The sequence below is a fragment of the Tachypleus tridentatus genome, chromosome 7 (genome assembly GCF_004210375.1).
Source record: "Tachypleus tridentatus isolate NWPU-2018 chromosome 7, ASM421037v1, whole genome shotgun sequence".
NCBI lineage: Eukaryota > Metazoa > Arthropoda > Merostomata > Xiphosura > Limulidae > Tachypleus > Tachypleus tridentatus.
This window is the reverse complement of record NC_134831.1, coordinates 104,433,891-104,456,800: the sequence shown is the minus strand read 5'-3', so window position 1 is coordinate 104,456,800 and position 22,910 is coordinate 104,433,891. Positions and strand designations below refer to the sequence as shown.

General features: G+C 34.8%; 1 pseudogene across 1 annotated transcript in view; it reads right to left on the bottom strand.

The window, feature by feature from the left end:
• LOC143256318 (glutamate [NMDA] receptor subunit 1-like) overlaps positions 1-22,910 on the bottom strand; it is an 83,194-nt pseudogene that overhangs the window by 40,934 nt on the left and 19,350 nt on the right. The window contains exons 3-6 of the transcript XR_013031239.1: positions 21,048-21,224; positions 18,906-19,006; positions 12,926-13,038; positions 12,236-12,410 (exon numbers count right to left, since the gene is read on the bottom strand). The product of XR_013031239.1 is annotated as a glutamate [NMDA] receptor subunit 1-like (transcript). The remainder of the gene's footprint in view (positions 1-12,235; positions 12,411-12,925; positions 13,039-18,905; positions 19,007-21,047; positions 21,225-22,910) is intronic.

Sequence of the window (22,910 nt, the reverse complement as noted above, 5' to 3'; positions counted from 1 at the left end):
AAGGATGACACAACAGTAACTGTGAAGAATAATAATGACACAACAGTAACTGTGAAGAATAATGATGACACAACAGTAACTGTGAAGAATAATGATGACACAACAGTAACTGTGAAGAATAAAGATGACACAACAGTAACTGTGAAGAATAAACATGACACAAGAGTAACTGTGAAAAATAAGGATGACTCAACAGTAACTGTGAAGAATAATAATGACACAACAGTAACTGTGAAGAATAATAATGACACAACAGTAACTGTGAAGAATAATGATGACACAACAGTAACTGTGAAGAATAAGGATGACACAGCAGTAACTGTGAAGAATAAGGATGACACAACAGTAACTGTGAAGAATAAGGATGACACAACAGTAACTGTGAAGAATAAACATGACACAACAGTAACTGTGAAGAATAATGATGACACAACAGTAACTGTGAAGAATAAACATGACACAACAGTAACTGTGAAGAATAAACATGACACAACAGTAACTGTGAAGAATAAGGATGACACAACAGTAACTGTGAAGAATAAGGATGACGCAACAGTAGCTGTGAAGAATAATGATGACACAACAGTAACTGTGAGGAATAAGGATGACACAACAGTAACTGTGAAGGATAAACATGACACAACAGTAACTGTGAAGAATAAGGATGACACAGCAGTAACTGTGAAGAATAATGATGACACAACAGTAACTGTGAAAAATAAACATGACACAACAGTAACTGTGAAGAATAAGGATGATACAACAGTAACTGTAAAGAATAATGATGACACAACAGTAACTGTGAAGAATAATGATGACACAACAGTAACTGTGAAGAATAAGGATGACACAACAGTAACTGTGAAGAATAAACATGACACAACAGTAACTGTGAAAAATAAGGATGACACAACAGTAACTGTGAAGAACAATAATGACACAACAGTAACTGTGAAGAATAATGATGACACAACAGTAACTGTGAAGAATAATGATGACACAACAGTAACTGTGAGGAATAAGGATGACACAACAATAACTGTGAAGAATAAACATGACACAAGAGTAACTGTGAAAAATAAGGATGACACAACAGTAACTGTGAAGAATAATAATGACACAACAGTAACTGTGAAGAATAAGGATGACACAACAGTAACTGTGAAGAATAAGGATGACACAAAAGTAACTGTGAAGAATAAGGATGACACAACAGTAACTGTGAAGAATAAACATGACACAAGAGTAACTGTGAAAAATAAGGATGATACAACAGTAACTGTGAAGAATAAGGATGACACAACAGTATCTGTGAAGAATAATGACGACACAACAGTAACTGTGAAGAATAATGATGACACAACAGTAACTGTGAGGAATAAGGATGACACAACAATAACTGTGAAGAATAAACATGACACAAGAGTAACTGTGAAAAATAAGGATGACACAACAGTAACTGTGAAGAATAATAATGACACAACAGTAACTGTGAAGAATAATGATGATACAACAATAACTGTGAAGAATAAACATGACACAACAGTAACTGTGAAGGATAAACATGACACAACAGTAACTGTGAAGAATAAGGATGACACAACAGTAACTGTGAAGAATAAGGATGACACAACAGTAACTGAGAAGAATAAGGATGATACAACAGTAACTGTGAAGAATAAGAAGACATAACATTGTTCTGCAGTGACCAGCATTGATGTCTTTTTCCACTCTCGTGAAGACACAAATGTTTGGATACATGAAAGTTACCCTTTGTTCAACATTCTAGACCTAGCTTCTGGATATTGGAAGATCAAGTTGAATGAGGCCAACAATCCATACGAGAGAGCATACAGAAACTTTACATCTGCAACTCGTCCTTTATAATGTTCCTGTCATTTTCGAGTGACTGAAGCTCCAATGGTATTTCGTTATACGTTTCTGTCTGCGAGTAAGAACGCGGGCAGTGTTCTTTAGCAGTTAAGAAAAACATAAAATTAAGAATAATAAACTGTTTATCTGTAAATGCTCTGGAGGAATTATTTGATAACATTGTGTAAAAGGAAAAAAATTCAATGGACCCTGCGAAGATCACAGCAGTTTCACACTAATGCATGAATGGTTGTAAGAACTGCAGCTTGTTAGGTTTTGAACGATACTTTCAATGATTCATGGCAATTTTCACTCATATTACTGCACTGTTATTGCTCGGCATGGCCAGGTGGTTAAGGCACTCGACTCGTAATCCGAGGGTCGCGGGTTCGAATTCCTGTCACACCAAACCTGCTCGCCCTTTCAGCCGTGGGGGCGTTATAATGTGACGGTCAATCCCATTATTCGTTGCTAAAAGAGTAGTCCAAGAGTTGGTGGTGGGTGGTGATGACTAGCTGCCTTTCCTCTAGTCTTACACTGCTAAATTAGGGACGGCTAGTGCAGATAACCTTCGTGTAGCTTTGCGCGAAATTCAAAACAAACAAACAAACTGTTAAGAGTAATGGCTAAAGCGGAAACACGTTTCAGTTGGACTAATGTTTGTGATCACACATTTCATTCATTAATCTTGTGTTTTTAGCATCTCTGACTAGCATACTCAAGATGAGATTGTTACTTTCTATTCGATTATGATGCCAGTGATAGTGTATTTTAAGTTGTATTGTCACAGGTGTACGTCAAAGTACAACTCGTATTTGAGTATTCTAGTCATATGCTGATGATTAATGAACGTAGATACTATCTTGCAAAAAAACAACAACAAATGTATTGTATTTCTAGCATTATAAGGGTATGACTTTTTTATATCATCATCTGGGCCTGAATTTAAATATGCAGATGGATTATCATTCAGGTGGTGACAATTTTCCATTCATTGATTCTCCTGATTATGGACACCATGTAGGAGTAAAATCCATTGCAGCAACAATGAAGTTAAACTATAAAGTATATGTTGATTTCACAGATGGAACAAGTGTAGATGTCATGTAGCAAGGTGAAGCGCAACTGTTTCTAATACAGAATTGCAATGTGACTTACGCAGCATGGGACATATTCATCAGCTATATTATTGTTCCATATTTAAAAAATGTGGTTCTCAATCTGTGAAGCAGCTAGTGGTTCCCAGAGTTCTCAGGCAGGAAGCTGTCCAAACTGGAAGCCTCCAAGATGTAATTACATATGAGATACTATAGGAAAAGCACTTCTTGCATTTGTAGGGAGACACTAAACAATATTGCCAAAAATGTCTTCCTTGTGTTGCCCAATGAAATTTTGGTCAAAACAGAGTAAACTCTGATTAAGAGCTGTTGTATCTTTGTTACATAAATATAAGTAGATCTTTCCCAGAGGGGCCCGGCCAAGCGTGTTAAGGCGTTCTACTCGTAATCCGAGGGTCGCGGGTTCGAACCCCGGTCGCAACAAACATGCCCGCCCTTTCAGCCGTGGGGGCGTTATAATGTTACGGTCAATCCCACTATTCGTTGGTAAAAGAGTAGCCCAAGAGCTGGTGGTGGGTGGTGATGACTAGCTGCCCTCTTACACTGCTAAATTAGGGACGGCTAGCGCAGATAGCCCTCGAGTAGTTTTGCGCAAAATTCAAAACAAACAAACAAACAAACTTTCCCAGAGAATAAATGAAGTAATCAATATGTGTGGTTTCTGTAAATTATGTTACTAAGTAGGCTTCTACTTTGACTGATATATTAGGACATAACATGTTGGTGGAAACTCAATAGCACAATTAGCAACTGAAGAAATCTACATGAACCGAAGAGCTAATTTCAACACTTTATTGAGACGTATGATATGTTGTGCGTGGTAAAAATGCATACGTTTTGCCACAACAAAGCCAGTGTGATATTTAGCAGTACAAATAATACAGACTTTCTATCAAGCAGATACTTACATTCCAACAAAAGTGACTCAGACTCAGAAGTTCAATAATTATTTATTGACATTTTCATTTCTGGATAAAAAAGTAGTCTGTGAATGTGATTTATGGTGACCTTCAGTGGTTGACCTGCATAAAATGTCTATACTAGCACCTAGGAAATGCTACAATATAGGACAAGATATTTACGATAAAACAGTGATGAAAGTTTAAACATAGAGACTGGGTACAGCTTGATATATGCAAGAGGTACTGAATCAGCTTAATTCTGACTGGACTGGTCTTTTTGTCTGAGAAAAAGGCCACTGAACTATGAGTTATTTGCGACGGCTGAATAGGTTGGCAAGTTAAAGCCATGTATCAATAAGGAACTTCTTACACACTGGTTAGATCAGTAAACAGAGATTATTATGGATCAAAGGATAGTGAGAATACAGTATTGAATTATATCAAGTTAGCTGATGAGGTAAGAAGTGCTTAACTATTTAACTGAGTGTTTCTAAGGAATCAGACAAGGAAATACCAGTATAGTAAACATATGATACTTCCACTGAGTGGCCAAAATGCTTGTATTGAGCTTCTAACTGGTATGGCTGGAATTAACTGCCAGATAAGCAGTTGTACTGGTCACTTGATTTAAAAAAAATCAATGACTACATAAAAACGTCACTCCTTACTTCCACGCTATAGAGATGTATTTATTTATACAATGTCTGCACTACGTCGTGAAATAACAACTTGATTATTACATAGTCAGGACTCTTGGTTCATCTTAAGGTCAGTGAAGACCACAAGGATTTAAAGTAAAAAATTACTAGGATTTAAAGTAAAAAAATAAAAATAAACAGAAGCATACTATAGGGGTGATGTAACCTTTCCAAGCCACCTATTGGCATTTTTTGATAGAATGTGTATGCTGTACTTCACGAGACAGCTACATAATTACAAGATTGTAGCTGAGACAACTGATGCTGATAGATTTGATGGTTAGAAAATATATTATTGACACAAATAGAAACGATTGAGAATTTTTAATACAATCAGTTGCTGAAAATCACATCTTTCTAAGCACTCAGGTGAGATTTGTGAGGAACATAGATATATTGTTAACCCAGCATGCAACCTTATGAAATTGCTATTGTATATATAAAAGTATGCATTAACATAGAAGTTTATACAAGACCTCTGCATGACTCTTCCACATGTACAAAAATTGTTGTATTGTTAATGAGCACAGAATATGAATAATGCTGCCATAAATCATATGGAAAACGTTTATGTTACACTAGATTTTCTCTGTGTTTGTTTTTCAGTGATGAGAACTATACACATCTTTTGAGAATGACTAGAATCACAGAGACTGGTATAATATCATGATAATGTGTGGCCATATAAGACAGTAAATGTGTTTTAATGGTGGATATTGCCATAGCCTATAGTGGATAGCACGAACTTTAAATAGTGGATAAGGAAAAACACCTGTTTGGCTAAATTCTGGTAGTGATAATTTATTTACTTTATGATGCTAAAAGACACAGAGTCAACCTTAGTGGCTCCTAGATGGCACCACAATATTGTGTAGCATAGCTACCGAAACAAAACTATCCAAAACAAGTATGCATTTGTCATGAATTCAATGTGCAATGAATCAGACTGCTATCTACTGTATTCACTTTGGGAAATCAAACCACGAACTCCTGCGTTGTACGTCCACAAATTTCGCACTAGCCCATCGGAGACAGGTATATATCATTATATATATGTATATATAGTTTGTTTCTTTTATTAATTCGCCCCCAGATACTCGAAGGTCATCTACGCTAGCCGTACCCAATTTAGCAGTGAAATATTAGAGGTAAGGCAGCTAATTATCACAACTGGCCACCAATTCTTTGACTCCTCTTTTACTAATGGATAGTGGGATTGACCGTCATATTATAACGCACCCACGGTTGAAAGGGCGAGCATGTTTGATGTGACGGGGATTCGAACCCTTGACCCTCAGATTACATACAAGTCGAACACTCTAACTAACCACCAGGTCATGCAGGACAGGTATCAGTATAGTTTATAGATATGTGTATATGTGAGAGAAGTGGGAAATTACATTTATAAATGGATATTATATAAAATCGTTCACGAGTTCTGTATCACACAAATGAATGAAGTTAAAAATTATGATCCAAATGTTAATATTGTGCAATATTATGCGAAACTCTCGTGTCTAACCTGTCATCATATCAAAGGAAGACATGGTACATTCAGTATTTTAACAAGTACATGAGAAATAATATTTTAAGTCTTGGAAGATTGGATACACAAAAATCTTGTGAATTTTTCAAGGGAGAGACAAGGCAACGCGAAATCTCAAACTACAGTGAGGAAATAAAAGATGGTGTTGCACGATACATTTCAAACAGTAGAGTGAACGTTTTTGGTTTCATTGAATCATACTGTTCATGAGTTGGTGAAATTGTCTGGTGAGACTGAAATCTCCCATCGATATTCTGTGTGTCGTGTTGAAAGTAAATTTGGTGTACCCAACATTTTATTTGAATTCCACGTGAGACGTTAGGTTAAATAGATTGTAATATTTTATACGTAAGCCGTATTTATTTTTGGAATATACTGCACTTAAAACACACAAAGACTATCGTGGAATAGCAGTGTAGGGTCCAAGGCAGAAAGTAGGAACCGATGTCAACAGCTTAACCCTACCTCCAAATTTTCCATAGGAACTAGATTCTGTTGCCATGGAAAGAAGTAAATTGAAAACACCCGTAGATGGAAGTGATACGTGCAGCTATTTTATAATAACTTAACAGGGAAGACAGGTATCTACTGATCAAGTGTATACCTTAGACAAATATTGTTAGCCTCGGATATTGTTTGGGAGAAAGTTTCTAAAAACATCGTATCTACGTGAACACAAACAATGTATAATACAATTGATCAGTGCAATAATTTGGACGCTTCGTGTTTGTGAAGTATTAATTTTCAAACCTACTCTTGTAGTTGAACCTCTAACCAATCAGAATCCAAGTTAATTAGGTATTTTCAGTCCATACTCTTGTCATGTAAAATCTAATACATAACATTTCTAACTATCTTCTTTCAATTGGACTTGCTAGAAATTTCACTCGGTTTATTCTAATACTTGACACTTTTGTTCTTATTACATAAGATTAGATGTTGTTTGAAAATATCGAAGAGTAAACACTGGGCCTATTGAGAAGAATATTTTGCTGGAAGCATCCTCTAACATGTTAGCTCTGTTCATCTGTTACTTCAGATGAACTTAACCTTGTGTCTAACCAATGAAACTAGCAGAAAAACTTCACCTTTTCCTTCATCCAATCGGATTCTAGCCTACACCCTGCAGGAAATCAAGTAGTTACAAGATCCAAATATGCAATATAGGTTATTCCTCTTCATTCACTACCTGTACATACTGTGATGTTTATTAACGTCGATCTCAAATAGTACATCTTTATTATTAATATTCGATTTACGATTCACTTTTCTTCTTCGTTAACTATAAAAGTACTAATTAATATGTTTCACAAAGTGTATCTTTATCATTAGTGTTTGATTCATGAAAATTCAATCTGCAATACATGTTTTTTTCTTCATTAAATTTAAAATTCCTGAATAGCGAGATATATATATATTCGTAAACGTCTGTATGTGATTTAAAAACAAGTGACCTCCCACTATATGAAATATTATTCTTTTTTAGTAACTCTAAACTTACCCTTAATAAAATAATGATCAGTTTTTAAAAGTAATATCATATTATTCATCATATTATTTTATCTTACAACTAAAATACTGTGAACTTTCACTGTTAAAGTTTTTTCTTGTTAAACGTTTTCATCATTGATATAATGATACAACTGATTTATTTACACTGTAAAAGTTGTTTCTCTTTTATATTTTACATTAATTAATAATTTATTTTTTCTGTTATTAATTCATTTATGTTGAAACCTATCTTTTTTATTCGGAATTAGTCCATTGATTCGATATTAAACAGTACTCGTACTAAGCAGACTGCTCGTTGTTTAATGAACCTATCTTACACCAACATGAACTGGAAGTATTTTTGAATTGACGTGATCATTGTTAAAATATCATTTTTTTTCTTGTCTTGCTGTGAGCGAAATCCTTTTCAAAACTTATATTATAATTAACTTTATTTCCACTTAGAAGATTTTAATTGCCAGAGCATCTTTGCGATTTAATGTTCTTTCATTCTTAGTATGAATAGAACGCCAAAACTTAATATTACAGTTATATTCCATAGCATATAAAACACGCGAGTTGTTATAGATGGAAGAAATACGATGCTATTCAGCTCTCTTTTTGAGACATGTGGTAGAGGACCAAAGGTAGCCAGCCTTTCAAACAGAGGAGACGTTTCTACAGACGACAAGGAATTGCTGTACCTTGTCTTTTGTTTTAAATGGTAAGATGTTCAGTAGTCGAAAGATGTTCGTATATGCACATCCAAGATACATTTGAGGAATAGACGTATCGAATAATTTCACTATTTAACACTTTAATAATAAAGGTTTACTATCTAGATAAGTAAACATGATATTTATCAATTTTCTGATTTAACAAAGGGTTATTAACATTATTTAACTTCCTTAACACTTCTTTTTAAATTTTCGTCAATAACTGTAATAGAAAAATTGTAGTTGTCTTTTTAAAAAACTGACTAATGTTTAATAATTCAATTCCAAAGTAAGTTAAATTACCATAGATTGTATATGCTTGAGTCATTAAAACCTTGGTAAGGGTATGTTTAAACATAACACTTTCACTGTTATAATAAAGTCTTCTGTATGTTATGTTTATGAAAGCAATTAAAAAGCAAAACCCGAAATATTTTGTTGAATTGTAGTGTCTAGAAATGAGATTATTTGTTTGAAATTAAGCACAAAGCTACACAACCTGCTCTGCCCACCACGAGTAACGATATCCGGTTTCGAGTTGTAAGTTCACAGACAGCTAGCTGTTTCTAGTAGATGAACGATACGTTTAAAGGCTAATAACGTTGAAAATAGATTTCGCTACCCGTTGTGAACACAACATTATGTAGCTTTGTGTTTAACAACAAAAAACACGCCAAGTTTTGGTGTTAAATACTAACAAACAACTGACCTAGCAACAAACATTCTATATTAAGATTACATTCTTATCCAGAGCATTTGAAGTGATATTCTTTAAGAATTACTAGAGTTCAGTACAAGCGGCTCCTACTTTGATTTTAGTAATAAATCTATGGTCAAATACCTGGTATAGTCATGGACTTCCATCTTACCTAGGTGCCCCATGGCCAAGTGGTTAAGACGCTAGACTCCTACTCTGCGAGGCGCGGGTTCGGATCCCCATTGTACTACACATACGTGAGGTATGTTTCAGCCGTGAGGGCTTTATAATGTGACGGTCAACCCCACTATTCGTTGGTAAAAGCTGGCGAAATTAGGGACTATTAGTACAGATAGCCCTCGTGTAACTTTGCGCAACATTCCAAAACAAGCTGTCTTATCTTATTTCTTTATCAACATGTTTGTAGTTAAGCACAAAGCTATACAATGGGCTATTTGTGCTGTGTCTACCACAGGTATTGAAACCCTAAGCGATGCGAGTCTGCATGCATGCTGCTGTAACGCTGGGAGGCTTATGAATATGAAAAGCAATGGTTGGCCAATTATCCAGATGAAATCAAACCCTTATATTACACAAGATATTTCGATGACGCTTTTGCGCTATCTTTCACTTAGAATGAGGTTAAGTCTTTGTTAACATGCCTTACGTTGAGTTTGGGAATAATTTCAAACTGTCATTTCAAGACATTTAAAATATTAAGTTGCATACCCCATTAGTGTATTAAGCCACGCTCAATACTTTTATTGAATTTCGTTATTGGTTTATTGTGTTATATATCTTCTTTGGTTGTTTCGAACTGTTTCATTTGGCTTGTTTGACTTCCTATATTTAATGTTTAGGTGTTGTAAACAAGAGCCTTGACCTGTAGCGTTAGCAGTGCCTCTAATATTAAAAATACTTAATAAAATCACATTTTAGTCCACTAAACAGTGAGTGTTATATAAATGCCCAATGCTGTCTTGACAACTGATTCAGAGACTGCCCGAGATTTATTGGAATATTGGCAGCTGTTGTTGCTCGGGTTTCTTTTTCACATAGTTTTTTGGATGTTTCTGTTTGTGTTTAACCTGATATAAACTTCTTTCGTACCATTTCTTTGTATATAGACCAAATTATCTTTATTAAGGTTACCTAATGCTATAAATTCACCAGATTCCGTTCATAGAACGCCCGAGGCGAAATGTGTGACAACAATGTTATACTTGATGAAACAGTTTGAGAAGAAAGCAAAAGTAAAATTGATGAAAGAAAAAGTTGAGAAATAGTATTGTCATTTTCAGTCAGGATTTTTATTACGGGTTTTTAACTGCTAAATAAGATATCCCTTGGAATGACGGTCCGGTATGGCCAGGTGGTTAAGGCACTCGACCCGTGATCCGAGAGTCGCGGGTTCGAATCCCCCTCACACCAAACATGCTCGCCCTTTTAGCCGTGGGGGCGTTATAATGTGACGGTCAATACCACTATTCGTTTGTAAAAGAGTAGTCCAAGAACTGGCGGTGGGTGGTAATGACTAGTCTTACACTGCTAAATTAGAGACGACTAGCGCGGAATGCCCTCGTGTAGCTTTGCTCCAAATTCAAAACAAACAAACAAACACAAACCATTGGAATGATGTGAGGACTTCTCAAACTGGCTCCCAGTTTTTATCTTTATTGTAACACATAAATCTAGCATATCCTCCACGTGGTCTTTCTTTATAGTTGAAAGAAGTAAACTGGTGGCAAGGAGACATATAGTGGAACACGTTGTACTCTTTATCTACTGTCACGTGACCGGATTCAACAATTACTTAATGATTAATTAAGCAAGGGCTTAACAAATCTCATAACAGGAACGCAGGATTACATAATCTGATGGAATAGTAAAAACTTGGGTTTTACGATTATAGTGCTCAGTGACTGTTTTATATTTACTGCCACTACACTTTCGAAGTGTTAAAATATGTGATATGTTTCTGTGTTAAATCAAAGTTGCTTGAGTAACACAGAGTTATTTTAGTGGAGAAAGCTTATTTTTGACTGATGAGTAAATATATAAACAGTAAGCTCACCGACAGCTGTATATTAAGCACTATCCACAACATCAACAGAATCCATTTGCCAAGCCATTTCCTTAAAATCGTATAATTACACTCAACTGTCGTACGTAATAAAAAATAGCGACACTAATTGATGTGAGCTTATTTTACATCTCGTGTGTATTTTTTAATCCAATTTCAAAATTAAATAACAGTTTGATATATTTGTAATTATGTTTTCATGTCATTATTTTCTGAATTTTGTCGTATTTCAGTTTTATGCAGATCCATTGTGTTATCAAGTGGTTTGATAAATCAACTTACATAATTCTATGACAGCTGTTTTTTGCCAGCACGTTTCTAAGGTAAACAAGAATAAAATAAAATTATAAATTACTAGAGTGAAAATAATTATTGTAAAAAGTTATAGATTAGAGCTTTGATCCTTCACGAAATTTAGTCGACGTCTGTTTTAGGAATAAATAACTTGTTGGGATAGATATGGTCATAATTTATTGTATTTTTTGTAACGTCTTGATAAGTCTGAGAAGTTACCATAATAAATACCACATTATCTTTCTATGTAGTTGCACCAAAATGAGAAACTAACAGTGAGTTGATTCTAATTTTCTCGGTGAGGCTTTTGATCGTTTTGAAATTAAGCACAAAGTTACACAAAGGACTATCTGTGCTCTGCCCAACACAGGTATCGAAACCCGGTTTCTAGTGGTGTGAGGTCGTCGTGCCACTGGGGGGCGGTGAGGCTTTTGATCGTTTTGAAATTAAGCACAAAGTTACACAAAGGACTATCTGTGCTCTGCCCAACACGGGTATCGAAACCCGGTTTCTAGTGGTGTGAGGTCGTCGTGCCACTGGGGGCGGTGAGGCTTTGATCGTTTTGAAATTAAGCACAAAGTTACACAAAGGACTATCTGTGCTCTGCCCAACACGGGTATCGAAACCCGGTTTCTAGTGGTGTGAGGTCGCCGTGCCACTGGAGGACGGTGAGGCTTTTAACAAAAACTAATTATATCAGAAATTCTATTGGTAATAATGCACTTAATATGTAACAATAAGACAGAGGGCTTTATACAGTACGTGTATTTTAAGTATACTGTTTTAAAATTTTCGATTAGATTACACAGAACACTTACTCTACAAATTTTTTTCCAGTTTCCCAAGCTCTTCCGACAGTCCCACAACTATCTGGAGCACTCGTGATGTTTTCTTTATTGATCAGCTCTCCTAAGCCTAATCCAATGATGTAAACACTATCATGGATGTGGCCTGCCACATCTAAGGCATTGACCAACGTGAGTGCTAATATACCTGAAAATAAAGATTTTTTTTCATACCTATATTTTTCCAGTATTCGAAACTATTTTATGGGTGAAATAAATATTTGTAGAGACGATTTAGTTTTGTCACTGTTTGTAAAACAATTTACCGTGTAACAATGAAAAAGTGAAGCAAAGAACAAGTATTAATCATTTTAAAGAAAATGAACTTAAAGTATCAGAAGGTCTGAAGATCTCTAGCACTGAATACATAACATCTTAGTGGTATTCCTTAAACAAATCAGCAGTTATTATAATTTACGTAGCATATAGGCTCTTCCATTATGCTTCAAAGCCTTGACTTACATAGTACTTACCAATAGCATTATGAAAGTAAATGGATTTAGTTATTCGTTCAAGATATTAGACGTTACTAACCTACAAATGTTCACTTACAGCTATGTTTGTGGTCATCAGTACTCAATTTTCTAACGTTTTATTCTATCTGTTACAGTGATAGTTCATTCTTGGTATTTTTGCTAGGAGATGAGGGTATATTATTCTTACCATCTGGTTTATTATGTGCCATTAGAACCTGCTCAGAAACAATCCAGATGAATCCAGAACTAGTCATGTTCAGTTGTTCCACCTCACGAAATATTGATTCAGCGTCTTCAGTGCTAAGTGTATAAAGAAATAAGAAAATATAATACAGTTTCGATTCCGATGTAGGGTGCAAAATATATAAAACAATCTATCACTTAATGAGCACAATCGAAGAGACGTAGGGGTTTTATTAAAGAGAAAACTACGCCTAATGATAGTTTCCGAATTCTAGTTTTACAATAATCATGAACTACTGATTTTGTTAAAAATTAAAATGTCTTTACCGTACCTGTAATATTGCAGCTCTAAACGTCTGTAAAATTAAAAGTTTCCTTTGTTTATAAAATCTTTATAGACGATTACTCAAGTTAGTTATATTTATGTGTACTGACGAAATAACGTTTTTTGAAGAATCTAAAGACTACAGAAAGTTTCAAACTCAAATATCGATTCAGATAAAAAAATCGCAAAGTTACAAATAGTAGACATCTAGCTTTAAAAAGTATCAGATTTCGAGAAATCATGACAACTTTTACAAATACAGTGGTAAAAAATCTGTATTTTGGTTTACAATATTGAACCAGTTCGTTGTTGTTAGTTTCTCACTAACATTGCCCCTTTCAAGGCAGCCCTAGTAATATTAATGTGATTCTTATAAGTAATGGTAGTTTATAATACTGAAATAGATAGAGAGAAATACAAATGGACAAAGTTGACTAGTAGAATACACAGTAAGAGCAGATTCTGAATTATAAATATACCTATTTATTTATTAGTCCATGAACAGCAGAGTGGTCGAAATATATCAGAGCGTTAATGCTACTAATAATTTCCTTGTAGTCAAAAGTCCGGTATTACAAATGTATATATTTATATTATAACAGTGTCAAATAGTAGCTTTTAATTGAGAAACTGCACGAATATGAGAACAGATTGTTATGAATGTCAGTCAAAATTAAAAAGTAGAAAAATGTAGATACGCATAGAACAACAAATAGATAATATTTAAAAACAAATTCGCGCCCGCGTCGCGCTAAACATGCTCGCCCTCCCAGCCGTGGGGGTGTATAATGTGACGGTCAATCCCACTATTCGTTGGTAAAAGAGTAGCCCAAGAGTTGGCAGTGGGTGGTGATGACTAGCTGCCTTCCCTCTAGTCTTACACTGCTAAATTAGGGACGGCTAGCACAGATAGCCTTCGAGTAGCTTTGTGCGAAGTTCCCAAACAAATAAATAAATAAAAATTAAAAACAAATAAACATTTAAAAATCCTATTTTAGCACTGGTTCTTTCAGTTAAAAACTAATGTACCACAAAATTATAAAACGACTTTAGTGCCAATATGTGATAAGTCCAAACCAAAGTTAAAATTCTTAGCACCCTATAGTTACTATATTTTTAATGCTTATCTTTTATACATACATGTTTGTTCATACACAATATTTCGTTATAGAATGTTTTGGGGTAGTTCTTAGATTCAAAGGAATCTAGTATTTAATTACAATATTAACCATCGTATTAGGGCTCAGTCCACCTTCCCCCAGTACTGATATAAATTTTAGTACGAATGTCTATTAAGCACTAAAAGCACTTTGAAAAAGAGTGTAGGTATCAAACTGCAAAGACAATTTCTACATTTTATATATAATTTATTGAGTCTAGTATATTTAGAATAAACAGTATAGACTCTGAACTACAAACGTAAGACAATATCTTTATTTCATCTTTCTTAACGGTTGCAATTCATATTCACTGTGTTATAGTTAACTATAGTGGTGATGACTCTAAGTTGGTATCTCTAAATGATTAGTCCCACGCTTGGACAGCGGTAGGTATTCGGATTTACATCGCTAAAATCAGGCGTTCGATTCCCCTCGGTGGACACAGCAGATAGCCAGATGTGGCTTTGCTATAAGAAAACACCTACACACACTTAATGATCTTGAGTTGCGAGGGGATACAATTAAAGCATGACAGTTACCAAATGCAAATGATTATAAGACATTTCTCAAGGATCGGAAGGTCAAACCAAAGTCTTCAATCACGCAGACGATTCGTAATGGAAAGTGACTTTGCCTCACCTAAAAATAAAGCGCAACAAATCTGTGACTCAGAGTGTTGAAGTGCTTTGAGAATAAGAAAATCAATTAGACAAGCACCTAGTAGGATTCGTGTATGTGAAACCAATGCATCTTTTGCACGAAGACAAGCAAGTACCTACAAAGAACCACTCATGCAAACTGTTGAATTGTGTGAGGATAAAAGAGCAAAACAACAGCAACAAATCAAAAAAATAACGATTTATTAAGTTCAGTGTTTATTAATTTACTACTGTATTAGGATAGTATATTTTACTATACGGTTGCCGAGACAGATAGATAAAGCTAAACAAGCAACCAGAACAGAACTTGTTAATGTAAAAGGTTAACCACACATAGCCTGCTGTCACGAGTACACAAGACATTAAATCAGACTGTGTAACTGACAACAACAGAGCTAGTAAGGAAACCTGTCATTCTATTGGGTCTAATGTGTATTCCAAGCTCGTTCATTACATGAGGAACACTTTGTTCACTCTAAGGTATTAAAACTATAATATCTCAAAGCAAAGCTATAGAGTTGGATGAAATTATTAGGTAATACAAAAATAAATTATTCGACTATGATTCGCATCAGTTGTAGAATCGTTATAGGACATCGTATGATTTACACTGATAATAAAAGTTGAGCGAGATACAAGCTGCCTTGAAAATCACCAAGATAAATAAGTCGTTCAGTTTACCTTCAAAGAACATTATAATAGAACTACTGGAGATGCCAACTGACATTTTAAAGCATATTCAGCGTTTCAAACATTTTATTTATAGGTGTTATATATGTTACTCAAAAAATGCTCCAAATTTTAGAACTGTTATTTAGGAATGACGGTTTTAAACCTTATCGAGCCCTCCTCCCCCAGTGACTCAATGGTAAATTTTTAAACCTTATCGAGCCCTCCTCCCCCAGTGACTCAATGGTATGTTTTTAAACCTTATCGAGCCCTCCTCCCCCAGTGACTCAATGGTAAGTTTTTAAACGTTATCGAGCCCTCCTCCCCCAATGACTCAATACTAAGTTTTTAAACCTTATCGAGCCCTCCTCCCCCAGTGACTCAATGGTAAGTTTTTAAACCTTATCGAGCCCTCCTCCCCCAGTGACTCAATGGTAAGTTTTAAACCTTATCGAGCCCTCCTCCTCCCCAATGACTCAATGGTAAGTTTTAAACCTTATCGAGCCTTCTCCCCAGTGACTCAATGGTAAATTTTAAACCTTATCGAGCCCTCCTCCCCCCAGTGACTCAATGGTATGTTTTTAAACCTTATCGAGCCCTCCTCCCCCAGTGACTCAATGGTAAGTTTTTAAACCTTATCGAGCCCTCCTCCCCCAATGACTCAATACTAAGTTTTTAAACCTTATCGAGCCCTCCTCCCCCAGTGACTCAATGGTAAGTTTTTAAACCTTATCGAGCCCTCCTCCGCCAATGACTCAATGGTAAGTTTTTAAACCTTATCGAGCCTTCCTCCCCCAGTGACTCAATGGTATGTTTTTAAACCTTATCGAGCCCTCCTCCCCCAGTGACTCAATGGTAAGTTTTTAAACCTTATCGAGCCCTCCTCCCCAATGACTCAATGGTAAGTTTGAAAGCTTAAAATGCTAAAACACTGGTTTCAATACCCGTGCGCTTAACAACAAACAAACATCAATACGAAACCAGTGGCTCCTTACACGTCCAGACGTCCCTAATAATACTCTTGGAATTGGATTATTAAAATGGTTGAAATAACTTTGGAAAATAATTATAGTAATCGATTAGGTAGAGAAACCACCTGTGGCGCATGAAATAATTACGTCTATGTCATGTAAATAAATTCACTTATAAAAAAATAAAAGTTATACTTCTATCAAAATGGTTCACAGTTAATACCCCTCTGCAAGACTCAAGCAGGCCACTGGTACAAAGAACCTCATAATACATTACGAGAATGATGAGACTTCAGGAAACGATGTAAGAATGTTTGTTTGTTTTGAATTTCGCGCAAACCTACACGAGGGTTATCTGCGTTATCTGTCCATAATTTAACAGTGTAAGACTAGAGGGAAGCTAGCTAGTCATCACCACTCACCACCAACTCTTGGGCTACTCTTTTAACAACAAATATTGGGATTGACCGTCACATTATAACGCTCCCCACCGCAGAAAGGGCGAGCATGTTTGGTGTGACAGGAATTCGAACCCGCGATCCTCAGATTACGAGTCGAACGACTTAACCCACCTGGCCATGCCGGGCCGTACGAAGTGAGGATAACACCATTCTAATATTATAATACAAATGATCTAGAATTCAATAAGTTAACTGTTTGACTCACGTATTATGAAAAAAATACCCATTCATAAGATATGGCTGCCCTAAATATTGTTATCAGTGCTTTATGACCATTTTTTATTTCTTCAACTCATTCTTGGATTAAATTTCAGACCTGACAGTACTTGTCCCATTCATAAAATGTCACATGTTTAGCACAATTATCATATTATATTGTAATACCGAGATACTAAACCTACAAGTGAAACAACGGAGCCGATACTCCCTTATACTATTGGAGAAACAAATGTGGCCCTTAGCCTAAATTGGTACATTTTAAAGTAGTAGACGTAATAACTTGTGTACTTTTGAAAAATCAGAACGTCAGTTGTAGAACTAGAGAAATTATTGATCAAGTTCTTAGGACTTGTTTATTTTAAATAACATTTTTCCCAAATTTCTTACAGTTTTCAGGATCTCGTAGTTTGAAGTTTTCACTCATCTGTCTCATCGAATATTCATTATTTCCGTTATGCACATTTCAAACTTGTGTTAGCACACATAGCCCTCGAGTAGGTTTGTGCGAAATTCAAAAACAAAACAATCAAACTTGTGTATTTTAGATAAACCATTTTCGTTTAGATTGTGTTTTGCTAAAATATTAAGTTGCAAGTTAGTCCTTTTCACAACACAATTATGGAAAAAATAACATTATTAAATAAGTTTACCATATAGAAAGTTTCACTAGTCAACCATAGAAGAATTTTAGTGTTGATCAACTGACGACGAATTTGTTTTGAATTTTGCGCAAAGCTACTCGAGGGCTATCTGCGCTAGCTGTCCCTAATTTAGCAGTATAAGACTAGAGGGAAAGCAGCTAGTCATTACCACCCACCGCCAGCTTTTACCAACGAATAGTGGGATTGATCGTCACATAATAACACACCCATGGCTGAAAGGGCGACCATGTTTGGTGACCGGGATTCGAACCGCAACCCTCGGTTACTAGTCGAACGCCTTAACGCGTTTGGCCATGCCGGGCCTTGAAGATGAAACATGGTATTTTGTTCATAGCAATGCGTTATGTAATACTACTGTGTTCAGTATGTTTCAGCCTGGGCCCGGCATGGCCAAGTGTGTTAAGGCGTTCGACTCTTAAACCGAGGGTCGCGGGTTCGAATCCCGGTCGCATCAAACATGCTCACCTTTTCAGCCATGGGGGCGTTATAATGTTACGGTCAATCCCATTATTCGTCGGTCAAAGAGTAACTCAAGAGTTGGCGGCGGGTGGTGATGATTAGCTGCCTTCCCTCTAATCTTACACTGCTAAATTATGGACGGCTACCACAGATAGCCTTCAAGTTGCTTTGTGTGAAATTCTAAATCAACAAACAAGCAAATGTTTCAATCTAATATAAGTGATTCCATCACAACTACAGGGTAGATAGGATAACTATATTTTGCTTTTCTAAACAACAATAGCCGCCTTGACGTTTGGTAATACTTCTGCATAGTAAAACGGACTTCAGTTTGTTAACTTTATATTTAAAATATATCAAGTATTAATCACTGTTATGGTGAGTTAAGTATTAACGTACTTTGCATACAAAATAAACACTCTACAGTGCAAATCTTTAGTATTTTCCAAATCCTGAATGATGTCTGTAAATCCAGGTTCGTATTCGATAACATCGTCAAGCTAGAGAAAAAAATAAAAGAGAGTAAAATTTAAACTATGTCACAGAATAAGACAATAAACATTATACGCTTTATACCAAGATTTTATATTTTAAATTTGAAAGTTTGAAATTTGAGAGAAAAAGAGAGTAAATTTAAACTATGTCACAGGATAAGACAATAAACATTTTACGCTTTATATCAAGGTTTTATACTTTAAATTTGGAAGTTTGAAAGTTGAGAGAAAAAGAGAGTAAAAATTAAACTATGTCACAGGATAAGACAATAAACATTATCTGCTTTATATCAAGGTTTTATATTTTAAATTTGGAAGTTTGAAATTTGAGAGAAAAAGAGAGTAAAATTTAAACTATGTCATAGGATAAGACTAACTAAACTAAACTAACGTGGCAGGGTTCAGTTTAGAGAGAGAAACTAAGAGTTCTCTCTCCAACTGGGGTGTTCAGGAACTTTATAGTTCCTCTCGTCCCCTTCGTGGATTGTTATTAGGATTAAGTGGTGGTTTTTTTTATTATTATTATTTTAATAAATTAATTATCGTTATTATTCTTGACTTTTTGGGTGGGGAATGTCTCACTAAATGGTCTTTTGGGTGGAGGCAAAGGTAGCAGTGGAAAGAAGGAAAGGTCGGTAGGATAAGACAATAAACATTATCCGATTTATATCAAGATTTTGTATTTTAAATTTGAAGACTACAGTTTGAGAAAAAAGAAGAGAGTAGAAATTAAACCATGTCACAAGATAAGCGAATAAAAAGTAGCTACTTTATATAGAGATTTTGTATTTTAAATTTGAAAGTTTGAAAATGTTTATTTCGAAATATAATTAATTAAAAACCAATCAGTAAAATGTTATTTCAATTTTTACGATTTAAACCGAACGTATTTTGGTTTATACCGACGTCAATGTTCACAGATGAAGAACGTTTCTGTAACAAAATCTCATTCCGAATGTTTTATGATGATTATTGTATTATGTAATACAGGAATAGAATTTCATTTTAGCTTATGAGAAACTTCATTCTCTTACTACTCGAAATTTTCACTAAATAAATTAAAGTCCTTATAATAGTCTAATTTCAACTCAGTGTAATCCTTTTCTTACAGCATATTTTTATATGGAAGAGTAGAGTTACCAAGTGAAAGTTATGATCGTATTTCTGCTCATGAGAAACGTCCTGTTTTTTTTTTTTAATTATTTTCATAAACTCTTACCGAGAGAAGTAAAATCATTATGAGAGAACTAATTTAAAATGAATATAATTCTTTCCTGTTTGAGGAAGTAAAGTCTTAGAACAGAAACCAGTTGTGAGAGTTTTAGGACAAAGTAGCAAAAGGGCTCGCGCTTAAACGCATAATTTATTTCTTTAACTGTACGGGGACGGCGGGACGGTATTGTGTGCGTCTTTGCGGATGAGAGACAAAACGAAATGACTGTAAATTTTGCAAAAAACTAGGAACTGAATGAAAAATGGTGTTTTAGAATCCCCCTTGGATATACCAAATAATAACTGAACGTTTATTAATGGTCAGATTTGGGCAAGATGTAAAAATTTCCTCATGGACAAAGGGACAGTCTCAGAGATAAACGACGTTTCATAGAATAGACAACATTCAAACTTGGTTTGAAATAAATTCAAGGAATTTCATTTAGGTTTTTATAGTTATTAGGTTATTCAGATATGTAATTGGTCATATTAATAAATGACGTAGGATCAAGAATTGGATGAATAACAAAATATATATATAATCCGCAAATGCGTTTGGATGTGTAATTTCCCTTTTATGAGTGAATTGGAAATCTCCCATTGATTTTCTGATTCGAATAAATAACATTTTGTTTAACTTCAGTGTTCATAGGAAACTAATTATTTTCTTACCGAACTGGTAAATTATGCTTTAAAGTTTAAATCTCAGTTAATCCTATATTTATTTTGCCAAGTTTAAATTATGACAGTTTTATGCAAAGTTTTACCGATAGCATTTAAGCATTATTTGGGACTTTTTTCTGCTGTATATTTTTTATAACTTTTATTGACAAACCTTAATCTTAGCTTTATCTGCTAAATTCTGGAACCTGCCCAAGGTGTACCTTCCGTTATTATCTGAACTATGTATGAAGACGACACACTTATAATGAAGAAACTTTAGTAGTTCTATCCACACGTCTGCCTGGTGGGAATAAGGGGGAACTGTCCGAAGGAAGGACGCATGAAGATTCTGGAACACAAAATAACATAGTTTGGATAAGAGAAAATTACTTCAAGACAATCTCTGTACAGCTTTACAAAAATACAAATGCAAGGAAATGGTACACATAGTTGTTTTTCTTTGTTACACTTTTGTTCCTTTCGATACAATAAAGTAAAACAGATGAATAGATGAAGTATTGAGATGTCATATTAAATGTGTGGATTCATGTAAGATATTTAACTTTGAGTGTCATTGAATTTAAAAATACAATAAAGACAACTTGTAAAGTAGGTGATGTCAGATTTTAATAATTTAAACGTTTCGATCCATAGTATTTGGTCATCATCAGATAAAAGTTACATTTCCAAAGGCAAGTTGATTCCAGGGAACGTTATGAACTCGTGACGGCGAGGACAAGTTTATAGGTGGCGTTAAGGTAGCTTTTGAGTAAAATAAGGTGAATAAAATATTAATATAGATAAAAAGTGATTCCTGCATACTTATTAGGTTTAGGCTTTGCTTACTTTATCACTAATAATTCAGTTAATTGTCTTATGTTAATGTTTGGTTTTCTTCGGATGATTTCTACATAGGTTTCCGTAACAAAATTTTTATTTAAAAGTTTCAAAATTATTTGAGAGCCATTTAAGATGTTCAATCAGTCCGAGGTTAATTTATAATTATCTACCTGTTTCTTCGATATAAACTGTTTACATGAATTGTGTTTGATTTCGTATATGATTCTGTTGTTTGGAATAAGATTCTTACTCTTAATACTTAGTATCTGGATTATTATGGTACTTATATTAATGTTCTGTTTCTTCGTGAGTTGTTTCCACACTCCAATTAGGTTTTTGCTGATGTGTTCAACACAAATAATTGTAATGAAGATAAAGTTGAAAAAAAAAAGTTGTTTTCATTCTTTAAGATTTATATATTTATATTTTTCCGTTTAACATCTTTTTTTTTTTTTTTGATATGCTGTTTATTTTTGAACAAGTTCTTCCGGATAGTTGTTGTTGTTTTTTCTTTCAACGAAGATCTTAGAAATTATTTGTAGGTCATCGTCTAAATTGTTTACAGAGCATACATTAAAGCCCCCCAGTGTGTCTGCGGACTTACACACTAAAAACCGGGTTTCGATACCCGTGGTGGGCAAAGCACAGATAGCCCATTGAGTAGCTTTGTGCTTAATTCTAAACAAACAAGCATACACTAAATGTTATTTGTGTAACGCATTTCAAGGTTCCTAGTTTCTATTGTAAGGAGAAAACAATCAGGATTTGAGATTAAAATTTCATAGAAGAGTAACAAAGAAAGAACACCTTAACTAGAAATCCACGGAAAAGTGAAAACAGTTTTGACTTTATCTTCACAACCATTACTTAGGTCAGAGAAAACCTAAATGAATTATGAAAACGACTCACGACGAAACACAACACCGGCATAAATACCATATTCATACAAAAGCCAAGTATAAAAATCAAAAACCTCATTACTAACAACTACCTCCCTGAAAATATGATAGAAACAACGAAATCATCTACAAAATCAAACGCAGTTCGTGTAAACAGTTTATATCGAAGAAACCGGTCGATAATTATGAAGAACATCAGACTAAATGAATATCTTAAACGGCCCTCACATGGTTTTAAACATCTTAAAGAAACAAACGAAATGGCCCGCCATAGCCAAGACGTTCAATTCGTAATT